The sequence below is a fragment of the Pristiophorus japonicus genome, chromosome 27, assembly GCF_044704955.1.
Source record: "Pristiophorus japonicus isolate sPriJap1 chromosome 27, sPriJap1.hap1, whole genome shotgun sequence".
NCBI lineage: Eukaryota > Metazoa > Chordata > Chondrichthyes > Pristiophoridae > Pristiophorus > Pristiophorus japonicus.
The window spans coordinates 21,724,925-21,731,702 of NC_092003.1; the positions used below are offsets into that span (position 1 = coordinate 21,724,925).

Sequence of the window (6,778 nt, forward strand, 5' to 3'; positions counted from 1 at the left end):
AGTCTCGTCGCCGAGAGCATTTAGAAACCAAGCGCAGGCAGCGGAATGAGCGTGCGGCAAACCAGTCCCATCCACCCCTTCCCTCAACGACTATCTGTCCCACCTATGACAGGGACTGTGGCTCCCGTATTGGACTGTTCAGCCACCTAAGGACTCATGTTAAGAGTGGGAGCAAGTCTTCCTCGATTCCGAGGGACTGCCTATGACAGAATCAGATGATTTTAACTGTCAGTCAAACAGCCATTTTTCTCATCGCTGGTCCAGAATTCTCATCACTAATAAACAGAAGGAAATGAAACAAGTACACAATGTTTTTCACTGCCCTCATGATTTTTCTGGCGCCTAGCTTGCAGCAGTGTCCTGAAGATGAATCTTTAATTCCTGGAGACACCAGGGCAATGCTGAGGGGTCGGTAACCCTACCACAAGGGGTTTATTTATCTTTTGAAACAGCGTTTGTATCTGAGGGTTACTTTCCATTCTGTTTTACAGGCTACCGAGGAGCGCAGTGGGAAACGAGGCTGATGACAAAATTTGGCACATTACCATCAAAAATGATACAGGCACCATCCAGCTGACTGACCCAGCGTAAGTATATTCTATAGAAATATAGAATCATAGAAAATAGGTGCAGGAGTAGGCCATTCGGCCCTTCGAGGCTGCACCGCCATTCAATAAGATCATGGTTGATCATTCCCTCAGTATCCCTTTCCTGCTTTCTCTCCATACCCCACAATTTCCTTAGCCGTAAGGGCCATATCTAACTCTCTCTTGAATATATCCAATGAACTGGCATCAACAACTCTCTGCGGCAGGGAATTCCATAGGTTGACACCTCTATGAGTGAAGAAATTTTTCCTCATCTGAGTCCTAAATGGCCTACCCCTTATCCTAAGACTATGTCCCCTGGTTCTGGATTTCCCCAACATCGGGAACATGCTTCCCATATCTAACCTGTCCAGTCCCATCAGAACCTTATACTTTTCTATGAGATCCACTCACATCCTTCTCAACTCCAGTGAATAAAGGCCCAGTTGATCCAGTCTCTCCTTATATGGCATTCCAGCCGTCTCTGGAATCAGTCTGGTGAACCTTTGCTGCACTCCTTCAATAGCAAGAACGTCCTTCCTCAGATTAGGAGATCAAAACTGAACACAATATTCCAGGTGAGGCCTCACTAAGGCCCTGTATAACTGCAGTAAGACCTCCCTGCTCCGATAATCAAATCCCCTAGCCATGAAGGCCAATATACCATTTGCCTTCTTCACCGCCTGCTGTACCTACATGCCCACTTTCAATCACTGATGAACAATGAAACCCAGGTCTCGTTGCACCTCCCCTTTTCCTAATCTGCCACCATTCAGATAATATTCTGCCTTCGTGTTTTTGCCCCCAAAATGTATAACCTCACATTTATCCACATTCTACTGCATCTGCCATGCATTTGCCCACTCACCTAACCTGTCCAAGTCACCCTGCAGCCTCTTAGCGTCCTCCTCACCGCCACCCAGTTTAGTGTCATCCGCACACCTGGGTATATTACACTCAATTCCTTCATCTAAATCGTTAATGTATATTGTAAAGAGCTGGGGCTCCAGCACTGAGCCCTGCAGCACTCCACTAGTCACTGCCTGCCATTTTTAAAAGTCCATTTTATCCTGACTCTCTGCTTCCTGTCTGGCAACCAGTTCTCTTTCCACGTCAGTACATTACCCCCAATACCATGCGCTTTGATTTTGCATACCAATCTCTTGTGCGGGACCTTGTCAAAAGCCTTTTGAAAGTCCAAATACACCACATCCACTGGTTCTCCCTTGTCCACTCTGCTCGTTACATCTTCAAAAAATTCCAGAAGATTCGTCGAGCATGATTTCCCTTTCATAAATCCATGATGACTTGGTTCGATCCGGTCACTGCTTTCCAAATGCACTGCTATTTCATCCTTAATGATTGATTCCAACATTTTCCCCACTACTGATGTCAGGCTAACCGATCTATAATTACCTATTTTCTCTTTCCCTCCTTTTTTAAAAAGTGGTGTTACATTAGCTACCCTTCGGTCCATAGGAACTGATCCAGAGTCGATAGACTGTTGCAAAATGCATCCACTATTTCTAGGCCGCTTCCTGATGTACTCTGGGATGCAGACTATCAGGCCCCGGGGATTTATCGGCATTCAATCCCATCAATTTCCCTAACACAATTTCTAGGCAAATAAGGTTATCCTTCAGTTCCTCCTTCTCACTAGACCCACTGTCCCCTAGAAGGTTATTTGTGTCTTCCTTCGTGAAGACTGAACCAAACTTTTTGTTCAATTGGTCTGCAATTTCTTTGTTCCCCATTATAAATTCACCTGAATACGACTGCAAGGGACCTACATTTGTCTTCACTCATCTTGTTCTCTTCACATATAGAAGCTTTTGCAGTCAGTTTTTATGTTCCCTGCAAGCTTCCTCATGTACTCTATTTTCCCCCTCTTAATTAAACCCTTAGTCCTCCTCTGTTGAATTCTAATTTTCTCCCAGTCCTCAGATTTGTTGCTTTTTCTAGCCAATTTATATGCCTCTTCCTTGGCTTTCACACTATCCTTAATTTGCCTTGTTAGCCATGATTGAGCCACCGTTCCTGTTTTATTTTTACTCCAGACAGGGATGTACAATTGCTGAAGTTCATCCATGTTATATGTTTGCCATTGCTTATCCACCTTCAACCCTTTAAGTATCCTTTGTCTATTCTAGCCAATTCACCCGTTGTACCATCGTAGTTACCTTTCCTTATGTTCTGGACCCTAGTTTCCGAATTAACTGTGTCACTCTCCATCTTAATAAGGAATTCTACCATGTTATGGTCACTTTTCCCCAAGGGGCCTCGCACAACAAGATTGCTAATTAGTCCCTTCTCATTAAATATCACGCAGTCTAGGATGGCCAGCTCTCTAGTTGGTTCCTCGACATATTGGTCGAGAAAACCATCCCTAATACACTCGAAGAAATCCTCCTCCACCGCATTGCTACCAGTTTGGTTAGCCCAATCTATATGTAGATTAAAATCGCCCATGATAACTGCTATACCTTTATTGCACACATCACTTATTTCTTGTTTGATGCTGTCCCCAACCTCACTAGTACTGTTTGGAGGTCTGTACACAACTCCCACTATCGTTTTCTGCCCTTTGGAATTCCGCAGCTCCACCCATATCGATTCCACATCATCCAAGCTAATGTCCCTCCTTACAATTGCATTAATTTCCTCTTTAACCTGCAACGCCTCCCCACCTTCTTTTCCTGTCTGCCTATCGTTCCTAAACGTTGAATACCCCTGGATGTTGAGCTCCCAGCCTTGGTCACCATGGAGCCATGTCTCCATGATGCCAATTACATCATATCCGTTAACTGCTGTCTGCGCAGTTAATTCATCCACCTTATTCCAAATACTCGCATTAGGTTTCTCTGCCCTCCACTTTTACTATTCTCCTTTCTATCTTTTGCTTCTTTCTCCATTTTATTTCCCTCTGTCTCCCTGCATAGGTTCCCATCTCCCTGCAATGTTAGTTTAACTCCTCCCCAACAGCACTAGCAAGCACTCCCCCTAGGACATTTTTTCAAGTCCTGCCCAGGTGCAGACCATCCGGTTTGTACAGGTCCCACCTCCCCCAGAACCGGTTCCAGCGTCCCAGGAATTTGAACCCCTCCCTCTTGCACCACTCCTCAAGCCACGTATTCATCTGAGCTATCCTGCGATTCCTACTCTGACTAGCACGTGGTACTGGTAGCAATCCTGAGATTACTACCTTTGAGGTCCTACTTTGTAATTTGGCTCCGAGCTCCCTAAATTTGTCTCGTAGGATCTCATCCCGTTTTTTACCGATATCGTTGGTACCTATATGCACCACGACAACTGGCTGTTCACCCTCCCTTTTCAGACTGTCCTACACCCGCTCCAAGACATCCTTGACCCTTGCACCAGGGAGGCAACATACCATCCTGGAGTCTCAGTTGCGGCCGCAGAAATGCCTATCTATTCCCCTTAAAATCGAATCCCCTTTCACTATAGCTCTCCCACTCTTTTTCCTGCCCTCCTGTGCAGCAGAGCCACCCACGGTGCCATGAACCTGGCTGCTGCCCTCCCCTGATGAGTCATCCCCCTCAACAGTACCCAAAGCGGTGTATCTGTTTTGCAGGGTGATGACCGCAGGGGACCCCTGCACTACCTTCTTTGCACTGCTCTTCCTGCTGGTCACCCATTTACTATCTGGCTGTGTAACCTTTACCTGCGGTAAGACCAACTCACTAAACGTGCTATTCACGTCATTCTCAGCATTGTTGGTGCTCCAGAGTTCATCCACCCACAGTTCCAATGCCGCAATGCGGTCTGTCAGGAGCTGGAGGCCAATACACTTCCCGCACATGTAGTCATCAGGGACACCGGAAGTGTCCCTGAATTCCCACATAGTACAGGAGGAGCATAACATGTCTGCGAGCTGTCCTGCCATGACTTAACCCTACATAAACTTAATTTGGCAACAACAATGCTAAATGTTACTTACTGATAGAGAAAAGAAAATGAAATGCTACAATCACCAGCCAATCACTTAACTTCCTTGGCTATAACGTCACCTTTCAATTTCTTTCTACTTCTTTTTGCTTTCTCACCCTGCTGCAGCTGCACCGGCTGGCCTCTCGCCAACTCCCGAACTCCCGCTGCCTCTCACCGACTCACGAACTCGTGCTGCCTCTCCAACTCACCAACACTGGGCCTTTTTATAGGCCTCCACACACTGCCTCTCGCCGACTCACCAACTGTAAGTCACTTCCACCATTTTGGTGAAAAGAAAATATACTCCCTCCTGAAATAATACCGGGCGGCTTTCCCCACTGGCTCAGTGAGTAAAATACTCGGGTCAGTTTGGTACTGAGCCACACAGAACAGTCAGGTCTCAACTTTGATTCCCAGTCTGTGCTGAGTTGGCTAATCTGAGGCCGGGCAGTGGTAATGTCGCCATAATGGAGCTCAGTGTCCCTAGCCTAAGGAGGGGGCGAACTGTACTGAAAATCACAAGTGTGGAAGTCGAACCCATTCAGGATCAGTTGTGATGACACATGGAAATATAGAAAATAGGAGCAGTATTAGGCCATTCGGCCCTTCGAGTCTGCACCACCATTCAATATGATCATGGCTGATCCTCTATCTCAACACCATATTCCCGCTTTCCCCCCATGCCCCTTGATACCTTTTGTGTCTAGAAATCTATCTATCTCTCTCTTAAATATATTCAGTGACTTGGCCTCCACAGCCTTCTGTGGTAAAGAATTCCACAGGTTCACCACCCTCTGAGTGAAAACATTTCTCCTCATCTCGCTCCTAAATTTCCTACCCCGTATCCTGAGACTGTGACCCATTGTTCTCGACTTCCCAGTCAGGGGAAACATTCTACTCGCATCCAGTCTATTCAACCCAGTCAGAATTTTAAACGTTTCAATGAGATCCCCTCTCATTCTTCTAAACTCTAGTGAATACAGGTCTAGTCGACCCAATCTCTCCTCATACGACAGTCCTGCCGTCCCAGGAATCAGTCAGGTGAAACTTCGCTACACTCCCTCAATAGGTAAGACCAAAACTGTACACAATACTCCAGGTGCGGTCTCACCAAGGCCCTGTATAACAGTAGTGAGATATCCTTGCTCCTATACTCAAATATCAGACCAGAAGCTGTACTGCGCATGCGCGCCCGTAGGAATCACTTCAAAAACGTCCTTTATATCCCCGCGCACACGCAGAAGGAGCGACATCATTTTTTCGGCGCAGTCGGTAGGCTTCATCCCCCGAGGCGACTGGACAGGCAGCGTGGCGCCAATTTTTAAAACTACAAGCGAGGAAACTTGGCACATTTATGTTTGGAGTAGTTCTGCCCTCGAAAAATGAGAGTAACTCTGGCAATACGCCAAAAAATGTCTCTGGGCAAAATTGAGCCTTGTGATTAATGAATAAAGCAGTGGGGACCCAAGTAATTAGGTCTTGCCTCAAATCCCTCTATGATCTACCACAAAAACAGCATAATCACGCTGAGGAAAATGCATTGTACTGATGAATTCTCACATTGCAGCAATAAAAAAAGGATAAATAAATGTTCTTTACCCCTTGTAGATCTTTTATGGTGACTGGGGAACAAATGACATCACTGGATACGATTGAAAAAGGAGAAGAGAATGAAATTGCCTTGATGGAAAGCCCAAATGAGGGTCTGTCAGGGCTTATCAGCTACCAGTGTGGTGACAAGCAAATGGTTGTACTCTTCTACAAACCGTCTGCCCTTAGTGACTCAGACCCTCCCATGTGCGCTTTGAATATTCAAGATGACAAAAAAATCCTGGATGCCAGCCTGTACAATGCCATGCAAAAGGAGATGCAAATCTCAGCCACGTTTACCAGGAAAGCAATCTCAGAATCTGAGTATATGCTGAGCCTGGAAATTCCTGGCTTGAAAGTCACTGTTACCCTCGAGAAAAATGCTTCTTTACGTGTAACCGTAAGCAATTAGAAAAGGAGTCACATTAATCATCATCATTAATTTTTGAGTAGAATGCTTCTAACAGTCAGTGCACTGTCTCATTACTTCAGACCCTAAATAAATATTCATAAAGTGTTCATGTGTGTGTACCTCTGTTTTCTATAAAGTGTGTGTGGTCTCTCCTAATCTAGAGCTAAATGCGAAATGACTACAACTATACACACTCAAAATTTTACGATTTCCTTCCTGTTTCATTTTGATTGAGTCCAAC

The 6,778-nt window shown here is 45.5% G+C and overlaps 1 long non-coding RNA gene across 1 annotated transcript; it reads left to right on the forward strand.

The window, feature by feature from the left end:
* Positions 1-561: 561 nt before the first annotated feature.
* Positions 562-6,200, forward strand: LOC139239382 (uncharacterized). The gene is made up of 3 exons (XR_011588634.1): positions 562-587; positions 4,662-4,800; positions 6,144-6,200. It is a non-coding gene; the product is annotated as an uncharacterized lncRNA (long non-coding RNA).
* The last annotated feature ends 578 nt before the right edge of the window (positions 6,201-6,778 follow it).